Source organism: Fringilla coelebs, assembly GCF_963513975.1.
Source record: "Fringilla coelebs genome assembly, chromosome: 3".
Classification (NCBI taxonomy): domain Eukaryota; kingdom Metazoa; phylum Chordata; class Aves; order Passeriformes; family Fringillidae; genus Fringilla; species Fringilla coelebs.
The window spans coordinates 52,347,722-52,371,478 of NC_140030.1; the positions used below are offsets into that span (position 1 = coordinate 52,347,722).

The 23,757-nt window shown below is 38.7% G+C and overlaps 1 protein-coding gene across 2 annotated transcripts in view; it reads left to right on the forward strand.

The window, feature by feature from the left end:
- NKAIN2 (sodium/potassium transporting ATPase interacting 2) overlaps positions 1 to 23,757 on the forward strand; it is a gene marked incomplete at both ends in the record, with an annotated part of 504,555 nt that overhangs the window by 444,555 nt on the left and 36,243 nt on the right. The window lies entirely within an intron of this gene.

Sequence of the window (23,757 nt, forward strand, 5' to 3'; positions counted from 1 at the left end):
TATTTTGCTATAAGAGATTTTTTTTTATGTCTTTATGTATTATCTGTTATTGCTTCAGTCAAATTTCACCTGCGTTTCTTCACTACTTCTTGCAGAAAACTGAATTTTACACATCAAAGCATAAATGTTTTTCATAATGAGTAGGTTGCTTTGTCAGTAGAATTGTACTCATTCATTTCCCTAAAAAGTTCCCTTCTTAATGAGCTGTGTTTGTATAAAGCTAAGCTATGTAATTGTCTGAAAACAAGTTTTCTCCAACTCAGAAGAGAGAAGTCAGCTTTAAACAGTCTTACCTAATCAAGGCAAACAGGATTGTCTCTGAAAGGTTTATTTCCCTGGTGGAGAGAAAGACAACAGCACCAGCATGAGCTGAGACTGGAAGAAGCAGTTCTGCTTCTCACAGATGTTCTTGCACTAGCAAAGGAAAATAGCTTTTTTTTTTTTTTTGAGTGGGATTTGAATTATGACAACAAAGAGGTGAACATTGGACTCATTACTTTGAGGCCTGAGGGAATTTTCCTGAGAATTTGTTTTGACCACCTCATATGTATCCCTTGACACAGGGGACTCTGAATTCTGGCTGACCCTGTAGTGATATGGTAGAGCATGAGATTAAGGATCCCCAGGTTCAGTGCCTCGCGGCTGTCCCGGGGCTGTGTGATCTGGGGGTGCTGAGCTGACTGGTGATGCTTTCTTTCTGACTTGCTGCCTCCCACCACTGGCATTTAAATTATTCCTCACTTCTGGTACTGGCATAGTCCTGGTTTTATTTCACTGTCATAGCATGAGAGCTGCATGTGAACATGTTCCAGCTAAACACAGGTCAGATGAATTGGACTGGGGTCTATTCACCTAGTCTGGGTGAGCCTCTCTCTTTGAAGAGATTCTGGATAAAAATCCTGGTCCATTTGATTTTCTCTCTATTCAAAGGAATTTACAAGGTAGAAAAAGCTTATTACACTTGTTTGAGATGTAAAAAGAGTACTGAGAAGAACAGCAATAAAAATAAGTAGCACAAGCTTCTATAATCATAAGTATTCCTTTACAACATGTTGTTAAACAAAAAGCAATACCTCTTCATACTGAAAACTCATAGTCAAGTGCCACGTTCACCAACCCCATTCCTGAGCTGGTTCTGAAGGTACAATAAAAATGAGGGCTGCTGCTTGGAAATACTGAAAACCCCATCCTCAGTACAGCTATGCCTCAGTGTCTCCATGTTTGGTGTTCCCGCTGATATTACAGTACTGTCTTGTTCTGCTTGATACAAAAGTAACATTTGCCATTTTGCTTCATATCCCAGAAAAAGCCCCTCTAGTACTGGAAGTAGAAGGACTCAGTTCATGAGTTAAGGTGATTTTTTTTCCTGAATATAATATAGAGAGTCATAAAACATACAGCCAACTTCCTCACTTCATTATAGAGACAAAAACAACAAAAAAAACACAGAAAAAGACAGAACTATGATTGTTTTCTGAATCTGTGGTTTAACTTCAATGGTATGCTTTAGGTAGCCTGCTTCATGTTTCATTTTTGTGTGCTGTTAGCCCAGCTTCCTGAGCAGAAGATGAACTAAGCACATAAAAGTATAATGTTACAAAAACATGGAATGAACTGTTTTGTAGCTTTTGTCATGACTATTCTGGTCACAATACCATGGTTCTGAAAATCTGATCTGTAAAATTCACCAAAGATAAACAATGTCAGCACCTGTAACTGAACTTGTATTAAAGGCACTGATCAATGATAGATTCCTGAAATTCTATAATACAACTTGAGCCTTCTGGTAGAGCTAACTACCTCACAAAAAAGAATAAGTGTGTCTAAGGAAAATAAAAATCTAGGAAGTATTTAGGTGTCCCTGATCTTTAGTGTGTGTACAAAAAACAATTATATGACACTATGAATTCTGCACTTTTTTCCCCCCATTTTCTAGCACAGACCTCATTACAAGGCTTTTGCCTTCCAGAAAAAAAAAAAATTAAAAGTACCTTGCTTTCATGCAACTGTGTACCCTTGAACCCTTGGAATAAGTGTCTGAATCAGGCCAAGGTATTGGGGTCAGAAAACTGCTCACAATATTTTTGATGACTTAAATTTCTCTTGCAATCTCAGATTCAGAGCTAATTGGGAATTTTTTGAAGGAACACGATTCTTTTGAAAATGCATCAGCCCTGAAATGTTTTGTCCTAACATAACACTGTCATGATCTTCATTTAAAGTGCAGGCAAGTAATCTTTAATATAGCACCTGGTTTTCTGGTAGACTTTTTGGCTGGCTGCTTGTGCTCTGGAATTTCATAGTACATTTATACTTGGATGGAGCTCATCCTAAAAACTGCAGCATGATTATTCATAATGCTTGACTTCAGCTAAAGACCCTCTCATGCATTCAGCCCAGACCAGTATCAGTGTCCCAGACTCTGTGGGGCCATGGGTGCAGAGGTAGGACATATAGCCAGTTTGGATCTGCTCACCTTGTTCTGAGGCTCTGTGAACATGAGCTGTGCTATACCATTTGGCCTCTAGGTCAGAAGACAGTCTGTAGGTTATTTCAGTTGATACTATGTCTATATCCACTTCTGTAGGTTCACAACATCATGGCAATCGCACACTTAGAGTAGGTGCTCCCTGGACATTTAGCAATACTAATGGTATCTAGATCTCCAGCTAGAGTTTGAGTCATGAAGTGGGCTCTGACCTTGGAGTTCAGGAAGGAAACATGAATTGGAATCCTAATACTGGGAGAGAAAAGTTCATCATATGTCTTAATTTTTTAGTGCTTATGTAGCATATGAAACAATGCATGCAATAAAGATCCTCTGTAGACGTGCCCTAAGGATTCTTGGCTCTCTGACTTCTGCAGTTCTAAGGAAACTAGAGTCTGAGATTGAAAATTGAGTCTTTTTGTTGTAAATTTTCTGAAATTTCCACCTGAAGCCTAGATTTTAAGTGGCAGGTAATATTCATCTGTGAAAAAGTCATTGTTCCATCCAACTGAAGAAAATTGCTTTCCCTTGAAATCAGAGGTTATCTGTTCTTTTGCTTGTATTCTCAGTAGACATCAGCCAGTTCTCACCACTTCTTTAATAGATGTTATCTTCAGCACCTGGGCAGGTAGAGAACACATACATGCACTTCTGATGTGTTTGGGGGGCTTTCAAGGTGTGCCCCTGAGCAGCACCTTTCACCTCATCTGCAGCACTATTGAGACATCAGTTTTGCAGTACCCAACTGCTTGAAACAGACGGGCATAAAGTGATTCATGTTTTCAAAACCATTGGAGCAGGTTTTTTTCCCAGCAGGCAGCATTCTTTTAACTCTACCTTTGAGCTTTGTCAGCCTCTATTCTGGCCTGAGCACAGTAAAGGAAATAGCTATTTCTTAATGTATACAATTTAATAATGATATGCTGTGACTTTTCCTCTGCTTTATTTTCCCTCTGTATGTCCATGTTTTCTGCAGACAGATCAGATGTGTGTGTATAATCACAAACAGAGGAAAAAAGGCATCTACAAAGCCACAGGAGCATTTGTCTTCTGGTAACAATTGTTTCCATAGATGGGAATTCAACATTGCCATGACAGAATTTATTTTTCCTTATATGTTCACAGTGATCAAGTAGTGACATCTGGAACTTACCCCAGAGGTTCAAGTCAATAAAATATTAATACCTGCCATTTCCAGTGAGAAGGTTGTAACAAGAACACGGCAGAGAAATCTCTGACATTTTTGCACTATTGTTTTGCACCTAATTATTTAACTGTTTCCTCTTCCACATACTTTTTTCCTAAAGATTAGAAAAAATAGATCTGGGACTAGGATGTGATTCCCTAACTTCCATTTAGGTGAACTGCTGTTCAGACACCCCTGTTTCCTGGGAGTGCTCTGGGAAGTGGCTACTGACAAGGGGCTGGATCCTCAGCACATCCTCCCCAGTCCCATGGAAGAGCAGCTCTGGGAGGAGCTGGACTGACTGCACACATCTGATTCATGATTGAAACCAGGCACAGAAATCAAGGCAATACTGGGCAGCCTCACCTGAAGAGCTCATCGTTTCCCCAAGAGATTATCAAGGCTTTCCTTGATAATTCAATTCAGGGTATTCAGTCACGACAAGCAGAGAGAGCTGGAGGAAGAGAAGCACTGTCAAGCCTTGCTTTAGACAACTCCATTATTCCCATTCCTCTCATTCAGTCAATAAGTATTAACAATCACTTATGCATAAGAAAAAATAATGAGGTTTAATGAATCTCCAAAGATCAGCTACTCCATAAAAGCAAATGCCACCCTTTTATCGGTAAAAGTCCTCCAAGTCCAACATCAGCAGCAGAGGGAATTTCTGTTTTAAAGCAAATTGCACCCAGTTTCAGTAAATTATCATAGAATGATTACTCAACTTTTATCCAGTCAATGTTATGCCTCCCTAGTGAACCAGTTTATTGTCAGTATGTCTGTTTCAAAACATGTCTTCCCTGGAAAGCACTCCTTCATTTAGCTTCTGCTGCTGGAAGCAGGCAACAGCTTGAAGCTAGCAGCTGCTCTCGAACAAAACAGGTAGAGAGGCAGGAAGGCTGCCGAATCCGTAACAATAAGCACATCATGGCATAATTACAGTAAATCTCCAGAATGGTCTGTACACACAAAATGGCATATGTTTTGGACAGAGGAAGTGTGCACTAGCAAAACCATAGTATAAAATAAGCATTTTCCACAGAAGTCCTGTTAGTTTGAAATTGATTTTTTATCTTGAAAATTATCATTGACAGAACAGAAGATAATATTTGAATGGTCAGCTAGTTAGCCTGAAAGGAATATAATTAATATCCTGAAGGGCAAGGGCAGGTGATAGAAAGGTTTGGGGGAATTTTACAGTTGTAACTGCATAATCTAATACTGGTGCAGCCATTTAACCTTTCTTTGATTTGCTCTTCTTTCACCACTGCATGTCATAGCAGTTCTGTTTTCTAAATGTCTTCATTTGACTTTGAACAGGTTAATAGGATTTATTGCTTCTGCAGCCTGCCTACACAAAACAGATTGCCAATGTGGACAGTCCTTTGTGGTCTGCCAGGGAATAATAGACTGCTTTCTCCATCCCTGCTTTTAGGAAGTGATTTAGTTTCCTGAAGATTTAGGTACAAAAGGGAGAAGGGGGGGGCAGGTAGTTTTTCTGTGTGAGTCTATCATGAGCTGGCACTGCTAAATGGCCACTTGGCATTTGCTGTATCAGCTGGTGATGCTTGCCTCATTTTCAGATGGCAGCCTCTTGATTCTCCATTAGAGATGCCTGCAGAAAATTTGCTGTGTCTCGGTAGCAGTGGTACAAAATACATAACCCAGATACATTTCAAAGGCTGAGGCAAACTTTCGCAAACATTTTCTGTTACAAACTGCATGAATTGATCTCATCTTCAAAAACGTTAATCTGCTAAATCATTGTTCTGTACTCTGGCTGAACCTACATTTTAGGTTTCAGTGGCTTTGTGGTTTGTAAAGATCGTTCTAAAATCACTGTGTATCATAAGGAAGGATTTTTCCCTGGGCTGTTAGCTCTTTTTGCCATGATTATTGCTTCCTGCTGCAACCATCAGAATATAAAGATGCAGCAAATTTTACAGAAATGTGAATTACATGAAAGAAACAAATTGTCATTTTTAAAGCATCAAGTCTTTCCAAATGTCTTCTGCACATGAGTTATGAAGTTCTGACTGAGTGGAAGAGGCTAGTCACATTAAAATTATTATACTGATTATATCTGAGACATAGGTAAGCAATACATGCTGCATTTCCAGTCTCCTTTTTATTCTGGGAATAATACTGCTATGAGAAGATCACTATGAAGATCCTAAAAATTACCAGAAGTAATAGTCATTTTAAGTCATTTTAATGCTATGATTTTTAAATGTTTGGATGAACCAAATCCCTCCACAGTACATTGTATCTTCTATCCTGAAATACTCCTTTTGTGTAGCCTTATAGCTTCCTTAAACAGTGTGATTTATTTTCATTAAAGCAGTCAAAAAGAACCTGAGAACGAAAAAGGAATGAAGGTGGGGTTTTTTGTTTGGTTGGTTGGGTTTTTGTTTGTTTCCTATAATTGTATGTAAATCATATCAAACCAAACAAACAAAAAAAACAGAAAACAATGAAAAAAGGCCACAAACAAAAAAATCCAACAGGTCCAACAGGTTTGTTTCCAAAGTCATATGAAGGTGTTATCCTTTTGTGCACTTACTGGGAATTGCCTTGGATTGTGAGATCCATAACTAACAAGAGTTCACGAACTTCCAGAAAAACAAAATTAATCCCACCTATTTCCAGACAAGGGGTTTCTAGACAAGGGCAGCCACAGAGGACAGCTGACTTCAGGGGACTGAACAAGCACCGTGCACTCGAGCGAGGTTTGATTTGCAGATTTTGATCTCGGAACAGGTCTGAACTTGGAGCTGAAGTTTGCAAGGGTGTCTTCCTCAGCTCTAACACATTTAGGAGCAACAGGCTCCATTTGATCCATAGCTCCTCAGAGAGCTCAACTCAGTGCACAGAGCTTTTGAACAAGTCTCAGGGGGAAATTTGAAGGCAGTGTGAAGAGCATCAAGGCCATTAGCTGCCTCATGGAAAGATTTGGTGGCATTTTGGAGTCAGCATATGCAGCTGCATAGACCATTTAGGAGTTTTATAACTCTTCCTCTAACTTCAGGTGTTTAAACAAAACTTTACTGAAATTAAATAGTAACATTCTTCTGAAAGACTGTTTGAAGATTTTTTTCTCTCCCAAACAGACTGTCAGCTGGAAAAGAGCAAGGAATTTTGAACTGCTGAGAGATTAAGTTAACTCCTGGTTAGTGCACATAAACACAAAAGCGTGTTTATCATCACTTCTGGAAAGCTAGCTGTTTTTAAAATTTTATTTTTAATATCTTAAAGGGATGTACAACAACCTACCATTCTTTTCCAATATCTACAATTACCTTCAAAACCCATTCTCCTGATGCTCTTCAAAATGCTTTCGAAGAGTCTCTTTGATTATAGATGTAGAATTTTTAATATGAATCACAGATCTAATATTTTTCTATACAAAGCATTTAGTAAATCAGAGACTCACATGATAATATTCAGCTTTTTCAAAAGAATGTCTGAGAGATTAAGTTTCATGTGAAAAAGACCGATTAGCTAGAAATGGTGAACATCTCAATTGTTAAACTATCCGACATTCCTCCCCATAGCTTGTTTCCGAAATTTGAAAATAGGCCCTTAGTTCAGTGAGCATTTTCTTATTCTAAATTAAAAGTTACTACTTGTTGTTGCAGTTGTTTTTGCTTGATTGTTGATGCTGTTGTTGTTGTCATTTGATATTATCATGTAGAATTCTTGTCACTCAGTTTGATCACTTACACTATCAAACATCATTGAGGGTGAAATACAAAACTAAGTATATTATCATGTCAGATTGTTTTTGCAGAACTGCCATCATACTCTACAAATTTATGTTTGTTTACCAAAGCTACCTTAGTGTTCCAGAGACGTGTCGTGGCATCTATTGAGCATTACTGAGCTTTACATGAGTTGTTAGAATTTGGTACATTTGTTTGACTTTTTTTTCCCTTCATTTAACATAAATGGCACTTGTCAAAATTGCAATCTGCTAACTTAAATTTGGGCATCATTCAGCCAGCCTACACACACAAAGGTGCTTTGGCTTTACTTCATGCAATCTGCAACCTTTGTTTACTCTCCTTCTTGACAAATGGCCTCACTGAAGCGACAGGCACAGACAGACTGACGTGGAAGAGCATATAGCAATTTGGAACCTGCATGCCTTGGATTTTTTAGTGCCATCTCAATAATAATACACCAGTGACTAAAGCAGGTGATTGGAAGTGGAGCGGATGCATACAGACAGATGGATTAAGACAGCAGTAATTGTGCTTTCACTTGATTATGATATTAACAGGCTCCAGGTGATTTCTATTTTTCACAGCGTCATTCATCTCAACAAATCCCAGCAGGCTTGGAAGCAGAGTAGAGATGCATCCTGCTTTTCACATGAACCTGTTTCCAGTGTGAGCACTTAAGAGAGTTCTTCAGTCAAAAAGCAATTAGCTTCTGCAGTCTAGGGTGCCACTTAGAATATCCAGGCTCATGTATTTCATCATAAAATTGACCTTTTTAATTTTTTATGCCTGAGATTCCCCACTAAAAGAGTAAGCATTAAAAAATACAACCCTAGAGAAAATACTGAAGGCACATGTAGAATTTATTAAAGGATGTCTGGCCCTGAAGTGCTGCAGATAGGAACTCCATCTGAATATAATAAATATGAAGTATGCATTATTGTGTGCTTAATTTTTAAGTAATTGGTGTCATTATGTAGCATAATGATACCAATTACATAAAAAGCATAGGAAAGCAATATGTGCTACATTTACAGGCTCGCATTTTTCCTGTAATAATTGCTTTTCCATACAAATAGTGTCTGCTTGCTGATACCTTTGAATAACTGTGGACAAATTATCCCAACGTTTCAGAGTTTGTTCTGCTTTTTTAGGAGCAGTGCCTGTCTTGGTAATTCACTTTTTGACAGAATTTTGCACCATTTTCTTGTAATGGATCCTTTCAATTGGCATTGACATTCAGGATAGGCAAAGAAATACCTCTTTTGCCCAGGGAACTTGAGTAAAACTATTGCCAGCAACAGTAACATCTTCCCTCAACCTCTGGGATCTATCAAGTCAGGGAGTTTCAACAGCTCAAGAGTACTCAAGATTTAAGGTACAAATAGATGTTAAGCTTTAGGAATGAATATCTGGCAGAAGCCGGCATAGTTTTAGAAGAATGCTTCAGTATTTTGCTCTAAAATTTAGTAGCACTTTTCACTCACATCTCTACTGTTTAGACAGAAAGAGGTCATGACAGCAGCTTTAGCCCTGTTTGAAATAGCATGAGGTCAGCTAGGATTCTTGAAGCTGACATCTATTCCTACTTATGAACTAGTATGCAAGACCCCTACAAAAATGATCCTCTGTTGTACCAAGGTAGAGACAGTGCAGAGAAGAGCAAATGGAGGAAGCAAGAATGTGCATCTGTGCAACACACATCCACATCTGCGTGTGTGGGTGTGAAATGAATGAAGCAGAACTCACTGCAGCCCAACCAGAGGAGACCTTTAGCCAATGTTCAGTAGAGCATTTGTATAACATGCAAAGAAATTGTCATGATTTATGCCTTGTGTCACTCGTTTGTGTGCGTTCAGCTTCAGACCCAGTGTCGGCTGTCTGCATAAGAAGTTGTAGAAAATCAGCAAAGACATTGTTCTATAGACATCAGAATAATTCAGGGGTGGTAAAGACATCAGAATAATTCAGGGGTGCATCAACTTCAAAACCCAATCTCTGACACTGCCAATGAACAATGTGTCAGAATAAGCTGGAAGTCAACTCAGTTCCCTAATTAATTCATTGGGTCACTTCTGTACTCTGCTCAGAATGATGACACATGAGAAATTTTTGCTAGAGAATGGGCCATCCTTTGAGAAAGTTTCATCCTTTAAGAAATTGTTTCATTTTCCAGAAATAAGGAAACAAAACAAAAATAAGCAGAACAACTGAAAGCCACAAGGAAGTCCACCCATCTTGTGCCCTTTAATCACTTGAAAGTCCTCTTCTCACCTCTGAAACTTTTCCATGCACACTAGGCTATTTCTCTTTTTCCCTTTACTCACTGGGGATGCTCTAGCTCATTAAATTGTATATACTCTTTCTATCATTTCCCAAGAGCTCAGTTTTGCACTTCCATAGCTTTATTTCTTTAGCCTTTCCCTTGTCTTCCTTGTCCTTTATGCAAAATGGTGCAGTTTTTCTTTCACCTTTCACTATCTTTGCTGAAACACCCTAAAACCTTATGTTTTATCTTAAAGCTTTTGAAAAATTCAAATTTATGTAAAGGATTCTGACTACGACCACCTAAATCTTTTTCCTTATCATATAACTTCCATTTGTTTTCTAACCACTCCACTGCATTTACAAACTACTCTGTGTTCCAAAATCCACTTTGAAACTCTCTGCTGTCTCGTTCTCCTGGCAAATACTTTTTCTCAGATTTGCTCCATGCTGTCTTTACTGTGCATGTTTGTCTTGTTATTTAGATGCTAAGCCCATTGGGGTACATGATGTCAGTTTGTTTATGTTTATAATACTCAGTGTAATATTATTGCCCTCTGTAAAGCAGTAGTGAAGGCACATTAAGACTGATAAGCCAGTTTGAAGGAAAGCCTCCAATGATTAATGAACTTGTCGAATCAACTAGGGCACCTGCTAATCATTTTTGAAGTAGTGACAAATGTAACAGCTGTTAATTATACCAGCTGCAGCCTGCTTAGTGCTCAGGCAGTTTTACTATCATTAAAATAGCAAGAGTTTTCTGAAAGTTACTTTGTCATTGTTTCCTTCCCTTCACAATACCTGCTGGAAAAAGAAATACAGTGTACTGGATTTTGCTTGTTAATGAGTTATTTAGGTTTAAGCTCCCACAAACCACAGTGTGAAGAGAAGCACAGGAAGACACAGAGGGCTGAAGCAGACAACAGAAGAAAGCACTCTACTTAGAAAACTAATTTTCCTTTAAGTATGGTAGATTGCAGCTCTCTGAAGCAGAGTCCTTGCTTTCAAAAAACCAATTTCTGGCAGATTGCAGAGGTTATTCCCCTTTGGTTTTCCAGCCTCAGACAGGAGATTGGAACGGTGGACCCCCTCTCAGGGGGCTGGCAGCTTCACAAAAAAACAGATGGGACCTGACAGGCTATTTCCAAGAGATGGAGTCTCTGAAGCAGGAAGCAGGGATGCCTGAAAGACTGTGGGGAAAGCTGCTTTTAAACTGGGCGAATCAAGGACTCTTTTGACAGGAGGCAGCATCCCTTCACAGGCTACCAACTGTACTCTTTGTTATGTGACAGTCTTACCAGTCAGAGGTTGTGCTATGAACTGCAAATGATTTGGTTAGGGTAATGTTTGACCTGTGCAACACAAGCTGTCTCTCCATGATTTTGACAAGAACCATTTGTTTTGCCTTGTCAGTGGGTGCACCTCCCTCAGTCTCCAGCCCCACCTCACTGATCACATCATAACCTCCTCATTCTGAGCTGCCATTTAAGTTTCACCCACAAAGGACTTGAAACATCCCACTTATTCTTATTTCCTACAAATTCTTTAAATGAAAAAGAAATTATTTTCTGAAAATACTTTAAACAGGTGGAGATTTACTTGTGAGAACCTTTGAAATTCAAATCTCTCATCCTGAAAATGTAATTGAGTGTTTGCAGAAGATGCACATTGCATCTGTCAGAGAAAGGCTGTCCCTGAGGAGCTAGCTCTGTGCTTTGCAGGCATGCAAGCAGGTACTTCTCTTCACCAGCTGCAGGAAAGTGTGCCAGCTTCTTAGCAACTGATAAGAATAAGCTCATCAGTTAAAAATTTTAAAAAAACCAAGGTTGGATGAAAAGGGTCAATATGCAGGTCCTGATCTAGTTTGCTTAACAATGGTGTTGAGTTATTGGAAAAGGTAGAAAGAAGGATACTCAGTTCTTAGATACTCCTGCTTAAAACAGAAATGTACTGAAAATGCAGATACAGATAGGTTTGAGCGATGGCTCACGTGCAAGACAATGTGTTTGGGCTCTTTCTCAGTGCAGAAAAGGACCTGCAGAGATTGAGGTCTTGTCTACAAGGGAGGTGTGAAAATCCACATTGGAACAGGTGGTCATTTCAGACCATTGTCTTGGAGTAGGTGTTTCCCATCCTTGAAAAAAGGGAGATGGAATTAAAACTTCACCAACAGAGGTAGATCTATAAACATGGCCTGATCCCAAGAAGTGAAAGTTATAGCAGAGGCCATGAGGTGATTCTGCAGCTTTGTGTCCTCCTGTCTTCGTGTTCCTGGGCTGTGGCAGGGTCTGATGTGACCCCCAAACACTGCTGATGCCATGGATGCCTCGGAGAGCTGGTCTGTGGGTGCAGCACTTACAACTCTGACCCATCCTCTCTTCAGGATTCTTAGAAAGCAACTTTATCCTTGAGCTATTCCTGACACAACCAAAAGCTGTAATTAGGGTCAGACAGCTTTATGTCTTGTCAGACAATATTATATCTTGTACAGATTTTCAATATGTTTTTAAGCAGCTTTCTGTCTTCCAGGAAAGGCACTTCACCCTAATATAGTTAATAGAGTTATTTCTTGTTGCAATATTAGTAGCAGATTTCTAATATCTCCTGTCATCATTAACATGTATTTAAATGGATTTCAGATATGTAGGAAATTAAACCCAATGTAATATAAACATTATGTCAAGTTGGATTTTTGATGCAAATCAATGCATTTATAGCTGTGCACCCATTCACATAAGGGTGTGCATTTGTTCATTGAGTTTTAATTAATAGAATCCTTGCCAATTCCTCTTTAGACCTTTATTATCCCTTTCTTTTAATGCACTCCATTCATCACTTTTAAAAATTAGACCAATTTAGTTGCATAATTTGAATCCATAATTGAATCTGCTAGCTACTCTCAGACTTTACAAGTTAATCAAATGACATCGTTTTAAACACATTTTCAGTGCATGGGAAAAACTATGTTAGTGACTAACCCCCAGCCCATTTAAAATGGGAAACTTATTCTAAGCCAGGCTCTCTGCTGATTAAACTTCTTCTCCAGACTAAATTTTTCCAATCCCTGATAAAAATTAATAACATAAGACTATGCTGAAGGATGAATAAAGTACAATTCTAGTTAAGAATGGGAAATGGCAAATAAATGAAAAATCCTATCCGGGAGTGGAAAAGAAATGTGTAATTGAACAGCATGGAACCATATGTCAAATGCCTTCACAGAAAGAGGCAGGAAAAGAAAATCCCAGTAGTATCTCAGTGAAAACACCAGCACAACTCCTTCTCCTTACTAGAGTGCTGTGGACTCACCAGGGACATCTTACCTGGTCTAGCATTTGACAAGTCTCTGTTCATGTGTGCTGTCACCCAGACAATATTTTTTATTCCCCCATTCTGTCTCTCTCTCAGGCTAAAAAGCTGTGTACAAGCTACCAGAAAGGAACCCAAGTAAATTAGGCAGGACTGACAGCTATCAGAACCAGTGACTAACTATATCAGAAGGTTGCTTTGTTTTATGCCCTGATATGTTTGAAGTCCATTAGAATGGAATGGATTTGTGTCATAAATTGTTTGAAAAGTATGGCAAGCAAATAATGTTTCATCTATAGAGACGAAATGTTTCAAAGGATGGGGGGGTGTGAAGTAGGATAAAAGAATATGTGGATTTCCAAGGAATCAGGATATGAAAATTCATGGAATGCCATTATGAATGTCCATGGTATTAATTTAATTTCCTGCCCCCAGCTGCTCAGCTTTACCAGCAAAAACACAGATGCTTATGTTACTGTATTAAAATAAATCTGAAATACAGTACTGGAAATTACTTAAGCTATAGCAGCAGAAAACTAGTTTTGCCTATATATTCTACATCTCTTTTAGAAACCTTTGCTTGTGTGGCTGTATTGATTCTCAGTGCAGATCTATGTTTCCATTTTAATGTTATACCTCTGCTTCGTTGATTTGCAGGTAAAAAATGTTGAGTAAATGCTTCAGCACAAGCAATTTAATCCTTTGCCTTTCCACCCAACAAAAGAAGCATTATTTTTAGAGCATAAAATAAATAAATTTTAGCAGCACTAGAATGTCCTGCAAATTACATGTTTTTGCTTCATTGATATCATTATTATTAAGTCTCTGAATTCCTTTCTTAGAAGCTTTTCTGGATGGCCAATAAGGCCATAATGACCTGTAGGCAGCAGGGTGCTACTTAAGACAATATGCAGTGAGCCCTAGAAGTCAGGAAAAAAGAACTGGAAAAGGAAAGGTCAAGTACCGCCAGTGAAATGAGCAAAATTTCTTTCCACTACTCTTAGTTCTCTTTCTTTGTTTTATCCCTTTGCTGTTAGCATCACCCAAATCTCATCAGTTCCTCTTCCCCTTCCTCTTCTTGCCAGTTTAACAGAAGAATGCAACAGCTGCCTAACACGTGCAGTCAAATCTTCATCACATTTATGTGAGAAAACATTCAACCTTTCATCAACTTCAGAGCTGTAAGATTACCTCTCAGAGCATGAACTTGTCTCAGGTCTCCAATAAACATTTGATTCTGGAGTGCATCACCTGAATTGTATTGATAAACAATTCCTGGCCAAGGCTGTCTCCTCTAGGCTTGTGGTTGTGTTTGTGGGCTTCCTCACCTGACTCAGAATTGTCGTGAACTCAGGAATTCTGATGCTGCTTCCTCTGCAGAAAAGGAAATTATTACTGCATCACTGCATGGCGATGCTATACATTTTATTTCCGCACTTTTTTCATTAGTAAAGGCCAAGAATAGTTCCAAATCACTGTACTGTTAATTTAATGCTTTATGTCTATTTTTCTCCTAAATAGAATATAAAACTAGTATATTAGGTATAATAAAGGGTCTGGTTGTTCTAAAAAAGAACATTTCTCTCTTACAATTTCAATTAATATTTGGCTAAAAACCAAAGAAAACCAAAGATCTAAAATGTACTTCTAAGACTGATTTTTTTTTCTGATTTATATTTTTAAAAGTAAGTTTGACTAGACTCTAACTCCCCAAAACCTGGGCTCATTTCCAGATTTAAGCTTGAAGATTTATTGCATTTCCACCCTCTATTCTGCTTCCCAGGCACTATCTGCTTTTGGCAATTAATACAAACTTTATGGGGTTTGATTTGCTTCACTGCAGCATGTGAACTCAATTTCTCTTCATTTGCAGCTTTGAAATAGCATAAGCCTATTTGTGACAGTCTTTCACATTGCACTGGTACTGCTTACTGAGCTGTGGGTGCAGACCTGCAGGGCCAGCTGTACAGAATGCATCCCTTTTGTTTTAGCTGGGATACACTCACTTCAAGGCAGGATTTAGACAGCCAAGTGTTACAGCTGGCTTGGAAATGGGTTTATCAGCCATCTGACTGATGACACACAGAGCTTTTCACGGGCTAAAAGGGCAGTGGAGGGAGCCCCACAGCTGCATGGGGTTCTGCACCAGATACTAAAGTTTCATTTATTTTTATTATGCAGAGTGACATGTCACAAATCTCGAGTTGTTCCCACATTCATTTGCCCACACACCTTCACTAACAGAGCGGTGTATTAGTACAGACTATCGTGTCCAACAAACCAAACTTTATAATGACCATCTCCAACCAAACTTCCACCACTCTCCACTGCCACTCCAAATCCTCTGGGAAATAGCTGGTACCTCTAACTGTGGCTGGAGCAGATATCAACCTCAAATTTTAGCTGGTATCAGGAAACCTTGTAGAAACACATTTCAAACTTGTTCCCTTGTCAGAATATCTGCTAAGGGAGAAAAACGTTCATTGGACACAGAAAAGAAGAATGACTGATCAAATGCATCTGAGAGTAAAGTCATCCCATGTACACAAGTCTCTGTGTAACTCTTCTGTGGTCCAGAAGCAGCCTGTTCCCAGCCCTAACTGGGACTGGAGAGCCTGGCCACCAGTGTAGCTGTGCACCAACCGAGGAGAGGGTCAGCTGGCTGTCCCACAACCAAAGGATCAATCCTCCTGGATGGACTGGGAGGGCTTGACAGCCATTCTACCCTGCTCCAGCAGTCCCAATGCATCCACCAGATATGAAAAAAACCAAATATTGCACCCATTTTCCTTAAAGTCATTATTTCATTTCTCTCTGTTGCACTTCGGGGGGATGGTGGGGGAGGGTGGGCAGGCACTGATCTCCATGTGACCAGTGAAAGGATCCGAGGGAATGGCCTGAAGTTGTGTTAGGTGTGCTTTAGGCTGGATATCAGGTAAAGGTTCTTCACCCAGAGGGTGGCTGGGCACTGGAAGAGCTTCCCCAGGGAAGTGGTCATAGCACCAACCCTGAGAGAGTTCAAGTTACTATAAAATACTTTCAGGCACATGGTGTGACTCTTGGGGATGGTCCTGTGCAAGGCCAGGGGTTGGACTTGCTGATCCTTGAGAAACTCTTTTAACTCAGCTTATTATGTGATTCTGTGATTTTTGCAGCACCTCTTGAGAATTTGGAAGATAACAATGATTATTTCTTCATCATCAGAGAATTTCTTATTTGTATTGAACCTCAAAAGACTTTTTAACAGGGTGAACAAAAAACAACTAATGTTGCTTAAGTTAGATTAATGTACCTGCATCTCTTTTTATTCTGCTTTAAAATAATACAGTGGTCATCCAACCACTGTGTTAAGGGAGCTGTAAGGAAATGAGGAATTTTAAAGAAAAAGTCCATCTACCTCACACAACAGAAACCACCAGAAAATACCCAGAAAATACCATGAGCAGCTGGTTTACAGGCTAGAAACACTTTGCTCTGTCTGAATTTATCGGCCTGTGAGACAACCAATATTTTTAGCTCAGTTACAATGCACTTTAAATTGCACAGTTGTCAAACTCAAAGTATTACATGCTTGATATGTGCAGCTAAGAGTTTATTGAGACCAATTAAAGATTTAACAATCCTATCAAAACACAATTGTTACTAGCCAAATTACAATGATACTAATAGTATAGCCTGTCCAATTATCAGAGGAAGGTCTGAACAACTATGCAGTCAGAATTGTTATGCAAAACCTTTCCATATGTACCCCTTTCTCGGGTGTTACATTCATCCCTTCAGTCTCCTTCTAGGTTTATGGCTGTGATGTCAGTTTTACTTCTATGGTGTCACAGTCTGAAAGACAGGTAACTGAAATGCAGCATGCCTTCTCTTAGGCTACCCTGCCCTTGAAAAGAGGCTTTATAATTATTAAATACCTTGGAAATATTGAAAAATGATCGAAAGAATTATGCCTATTCCCAAAATACTTTCTTTTTTTTTTAGAGATACCCATTTCTCACAGCCTTTTTCACAGCCTACTAGAGGGAAAAAGATTTCCTTTTATCCTATTTTCCTCTGATTAATGAAGAGGTGGAAAAGGCAAGAATGAAAAAAGCTGAGGAAAAAAAGCTCATGACTAAAATATGTTATTTATGTGAAAATATATATGAAGAAAATTTGACATTCTTTAAAATTAAACAAAGATGTTTACACTCCCATTCATCTCTACCATTAGCAAATACAGGTCTGGTACTAGGAAAGACATCCAAAATTGCAAACTGTATCAAAATACAGTAATGAAATACCCTAGAGAGTTATCAAAGTTGTAGGTTGTTCACATATTAAATCTCTCCTTAGGTTTGCTCACACTAAAACATCTGCATTACAGGCTTCCTCTCAGTCCTGTGCTCTGGCTGTCCCCACTGACACCACCTGAGACCCAATGGGTGCACACCTTCAGGTCATGGTAAAGATTTCTGCACTCACCTCAGAGAGTGTTGCTGCTTACAAGACTTGGCCCCACACTGCAGGACTGGGAGCTCCTTTGGATGTACCATTTTCAAACCATCACACACCTAGTCAGAAAATATGTCACCTGGTTTGGTGGCTGAATAAGGAGACTCAAAGGCCATAAGCATCACTGCAAGCATGGTGTGAGGTGTAGAGCCAGAAATATGGTCTTGTTCCATGGAAGAGCCAGAACTTAAACTTGAGTTACAAGACACTTATATTCTAGTTTTCATTAAAAAACAAAACAAAACAAAACAAAAAACCAACCAAAAAAAAAAAAAAAAAAAAACCAAAAAAAACCACCCGAAGAACAAACCAGGTGTTTATGTTCATTGAGTTGTACAGGCAACACCTAAATGCAATTTCTATAGAAACAATGATGTAAATGTGCACTTTTCAGGACTGCAAGATGAATCTCACTTTGTGTCTGAACTTGTTGGATAAGACTTACTTAGGAGGAACTCGGACTCTCCTCTCTGTAGATTTTTTGAGTACTCAGGCTTCTAGAAAAATAAATCTCGATGTCCAAAGAAGTGTGAGTAGGAGCCCTGCTGTGAAAATTTTGTTATCATAGGTTGGAACTGACATTTATAACAGCAGTAAAGCAATTGCAGGAGCTTAATAGCATGATGCATTCTCGATCACTGCTGGGTACACATGTCATCCGAGATAGCCTCCGCCATCAGCTGGTATCATCCAATCTAGGTTAGCAGTCAAGAGACAATGATGTGTCATCTTGTCATGGTTAGAAATAATTCTGTAAAACTTAGAGTATCACACAGTTTGTCAAGTATACTTAATTGAGTTAAAGCAGCTCAGTCACTGATCAAATCCTGATGGTATCACAGTGGCATAATAGGCTACAACACATGACAGTATGAATTATGGAGAGTCTTAAATGATAGGTAAATAATTGGAATTACAAGAATGGAAGCATCAGGGGATGCTGGGAGTGCTACAACAAGCCCTACAGGCGATGCTTCGATAGGACGGCATCTACTTCCATTCTTGATGCTCACAATTCCTTTTATGCAGTGATGAGGTATACATGGAATTACAGTTCCAAATGAGCCAATTTGCTTTGTTCTTTTACATCTGAATTCACAATGGTGTGATTTCTGTCTGATGCCAATTTTCACTTAACCACAGGTAATTTATTGTGTCTTATTTCTGTGTTTCCTTTTTAATGAGACATGTACCACACAGTGGTAAGCTGTGTATTGGTATTGTTTTCCAGGTTTTATTCAGGTTTTGAAAAAAACCACTGGTCTGATTTGCCCTGACTTGCTTTTTTATTGCCACTGTTTACTAACTCTCCATAGGACTGACTGGAATATAATAATTTGTTACATCCTGCAGTAGAGGAGGTTCTTCCTGGGTTGCATCTACTCTGAAAGGCACTTGCAAGACCAGACCAGAAAATAAGTGCTATCCATGTGAGTTGATGCTTTTCCATAAGTTAGGAAGGAAAAGGAAAATAGTCTGAAAAATTACAGTGAAATCCATATGAATGCAAAGGATGCCAGGAACACATCTGGTGGGAGCAAACAGTTCTGAACTAATTTTATCATTGGCTTATGCAATTTGTAGTAAACTACTATTCATTTATTTCAAGTCAAAGTCATTCATTTTTTGACAACTTTGTCCAGCTCATGTGTGGAGACATATTACCTGGTGTCTGGTGTGGGTCATTAGTGCCTGCATATCCAGTCACATGGCTTGGATATTTAAATCTTTAAAGAAGTTAGAGACTCTTCCTAAAGTGCTGATAAACTGAGGCCCTTGACAAAACAGCTTCAAGAAGCTGCCATTTGTGGGGGTTTTTGTCCCTGGATTTAAAATGCTTTTCTAAACATGGGAAATTGAGTCTTGAAAAATTGCACTCTTTAAGGAAGGCTGTCTTTTGGAGCACAGAAAAATAATATAGGGAAATTTCCCTGTCATTAATGCCTACTCTTATTTCAAGAAAACAAATGGTAGCTAATATACTCTGTAAATATGCCACCTTTCAGTAATATTAAATAAAATTATATCTGCTTTCCTATTGCAAATAAACCACTTTTAGTTGCTCCCATTTCACCCACAGTGGAAAAAAAAAACCAACCAAACAAACAGCAAAAAAATAAACAAAAACCACCACAACCAACAAAACCAAAAAACAGAAGCGTCTGTGTTATATTAAAGAGTTTCTCAATGAGCTAATAAATCATCTGGGCACTATGTAAGAGCTTTCTGTTGGAGGCCTTGTAATCCCTCATGATCTTCAAAAAAAGTTTTACTTCTTTCATTTACTCTTAGTTTACAAAGTACAAAACCGAAATCTTATTTTCTGGTATAAGAGGGGATTTTTAATAGCACACACACACCATAGGTTGTGATTCTCTCTACTTCTGTAGCTGGGCTCAGTTTAAAGTAGTAGTTCTTTTGATCTTTGAACAAGCTATCCTCCTGGAACAGCTGCATTTTTCTGTTTCTAGACTATCAAGTAGAATCAGGATGTACATCAATTGCACTTATTCCCAGGTTAGCTGTCCTCTAGCATAATTCAAGAAAAGAAAGAAGGGAAAAAAGGAAGCAGAGTAAGTAGCATAAAGGTAAGAAGATTTTTCTAGTCAGTTTTTATCTTGAGTATGCATACAGTCACCTTTTGTGATGACTGGAAAGAACAAAGAATATTTATCTGGTCCAGCAAGTGGCCTCATGACATCATAGTTTATATTTTTCATTTACTTCTCTAAGAAAGGTTTTTGTGACATGAATAAATTGCTTAGCATCCAACAGCTTAGAAATCCAACAGCTTTGTGAGATCTCCTCTTTAATGTTTCTCTATCATTTGCACTTTGCTTTGATTTTCATTAACTCATAAGGAAATTTATCTGAAAATTGAAAAATGATTGCACAAAAGTTTGACTGCTATCCCTGATTTTATTCTAGTTCTTGTGTTTTTAAATATAGTATGATTATCATGGCTAAAAAATTCCTTCTGTCACATTTTCTAATAGGCTTTCAGTAGTGGTGCCTGCCACAATTTTTCATTTACAGCCTGCAAATCTAACACTCAGAAAAATCACTGTCAGACTTCACACCTCTTTCTTCAGTGTGTTAGAATGGCACAGTCTCAGAGATTAATGAATATGAATCATGTGGATAAATTATTATTTTTAACATTCCAAGCAAAAAGGTCTAAGGCACTCTAGACCCTCAGCAGAAGTTCAGAGAGGAAACAATCTGCAATAACTAATTGTGAACAGCTGTTGATCAAGGAAACAAGTCATTATATCAGCACTTAAATCAGTGATAGCTGGTTTATAGTGGAGGAAAACAAGAGAAGACATGCCAAATATTGGGGCAGAAAGGCATATTGCCTTTGTAAAATCTTGTGTTCACAAGGGTTCTTGAGTACTCTTTAAATGTAACTCAACATCTCAGAGGATATTGTAGGGTGATATCAACATTTGCTACATTTTTCTATTCACAGTTTCTTCCCTCTGAGCTTAACTTTTGTCTTCATCATGTTGTTTAACATTTTCTTTCTTATATGTTTATCATGTATAGCTAAAAACAGAAAAAAGGCATATCCACTATCTTGATATGAATGAAAAAAATTAGAGGATTATTTGCAAAACATATTTAAGAAAAAACATAAAAGATGAAATCAAAAAGATAATAAAATTCAGTTGAGTTCATTATTATTCAAGCCTAAATGAAGCCTTTTGTTTACTTCCCATAGACGGGACAACTGCTTCTCACAATTAAGTTTGATTTTCAACACATTCAAGAAATGTTAAGAACCAGAACATTGATTTGAGCCTTAACCAAATTACAACTGCTGAAGCATATCAGGATGATTGCAGGCTCCCTCATCTACAATTTAATTGACACCAGTTCTTGGGCATCAGTGGCAAGCAATAGAGAACAAAAAAAAAAAAAAAGAATGGCATGCTCTTGAGCCACATATTACAGAATATTGTTTTTCAGCAAGCAGATTCAAATACTGATATTCTGTCATGCCAGTCTCAAATCCTGCTGTAAAGGTAATGCTGTACATACTTTGCTGTGCTGGGGAACAGTATGCATTAGAGGTGAAGCATTTCAGTAAGTCTATAAAAACCTCTAAACCAATCAGTTTTCTTTTTGCCTAACAGAGTAGATTTGTAGTTGCCATCAGCAAGTCTGATAAACTACAACAATCATCTACTCAATGAATTATTATGCAAGGTATTCCATGAAACCATTTTGAAATACAAATATGAATTCTGCAGTCAACAGCAAGCAAACAACAACAAAAAGCAACGATTTCTGTTTTGCTGCTTTCACTATTACTGCTATTTTCATAGGACCAGCTCTGGCAGTTATATCTACAAAGAGCCTAATCATCTAAAAGAGGGCTCTGGCAGAGTAGGGCTATTCACATTTGATTAGTGAGATTCAGGCTATGTCAAATAAAATGTAAAATCCTTTCTGTATTGTAGAGAATGCTCAGAGGTGATTCAGAGCATCAGTCAGATGCCCATTGCCAGACAGCACTATTAACTATTTGCTGCCTTTGCTCTGCTAAGGTACAAAGACATTTCACCCTGTCAGTGCCTGGAGCCTACTGAGTTTTCACCTGTAGACTTCCTTTAACATCTAATGTTTTGGACTGGCTCAGCCTTCCTTGTCACTGAACATTAGGTAACTGCATTTAGTCTGTGCCCGAGTCTCTGATTTTGCAGTTGCTCTGATTTTACAGTTAACTGCAGGTGATGCCTGAATGTGAAACATGGCTCTGATGATCTACTGACCCCACAGTGCCCGTGATGGGCACTTAAGAGCCCCTCAGCTGAGAAACAAAGACAAGGGCTGAAAACTGATCCTGCAAAGAGAAAATAGTGATGTGTTTGTTTCTGACTTCGCAATTTCAGTGCTTGCTAAAGCCGGAGGCAAGAAGGCTGCAACAAGCTTGATGGCAGTCGTGCTAGAGGCAGAGGATGTGAGCCCAGATCTAGCTAGAGACCAGGACCAGACCCTGCACAAGGGTCCTTGAAAGCAATGCTTGAAGAGACCAGAACCCTGGACTTATCCCCTCTCCCACCTGCTTAGAAAATTCTTGTTTCAGAAATGAACACTAGGAAGGAAAACAGTAATACACTTCTTATCATCTAGATTTACTAGGGCAGCAAACCTTGGGTTTAAATTGCAATGAAGAAAATTCAGAAGCAGCATAGTTCTGTGCTGAGCATAGAAGTGGAAAGTTACTGATATGGATCAAGTGAGCTAATCAAAGAATTTTTTCCAGGAGAGGTTTCTGAAGCATTTTTCATTCATCCAGCAAAACATCTGTCAGGAACAGTATAGGTAGAGCTAACTGCCTTGAGGTTGGAAAAGTCAGAGATGCGTAGATGTGCTTTTCTCCCTTCTTTCATATGATCCCAAGTGTTCTTTAAAAATGGATTATAATCTTGAGAAGTGTAATCCAGGAAGTAATTCTGCACACACACACAGAGACACACAAAAGTGAAAGAGAAGGAAATGTATATGGTAAGACAAGGAAAAATCTTATATCACCACATCAGAGGGGACAGAAAAGGGTTTAATACAGTGGCTTCCATCCTTTTTCTAAGACACGCCTTGAGTTCCTATTATTGCTTCGCTGGACATTTTCCCCGGGCTTATGATGTTGGGCTTCCCTTCCACAGCATTTTTGGACACAGCATGTTACCTTCAGGACAGTCAGCACTGGGATCTGGGCAGTGCATAGTGAAGACACACAGTGGAGCATAATCATTCTGTCTTTTTTTGCCCATTAATTCACTATTAATCAGGGGTTGGGGTGTGGGATAGTAAACCAAGGGAGACTAAGACAACAGAGGGGATTAACAGGGTGGATTTGGACAGAAGCTGCCTGCAAGACAGATTGTGCACCATGGCTGTACTCATTTAGTGAACAGAATCTAACTTGAGTTGAAGAGAGAAAAGTAGCAGTGAAGGCTACTGAATGGAGCTTAATCCACTTTGCAGCATTCCCTTTTGACCTGCAGTGTTGAATTGCATTAAAGAAAACATAAAGAAAAGCATTGGAAGTCGCAAAAGAGACATTTGCTACTAACACCTCTCCATACTTCCATGTTGCCAAAGCTCATGAGTTGACAAAGCTGTTCTAGAAAAACAAATGCTGCCTTTCTCCTGAGGACAATGTAGAGTAAAGAGCAGAAATGTTTAGAGCTGTTAAGGGAAAATGAGATAAGCATCTAGGCTCAAACTAAAGAAGGGAAGAGGAGTCCTCACCTTTCAATGGAATATGTTGTCATACACCA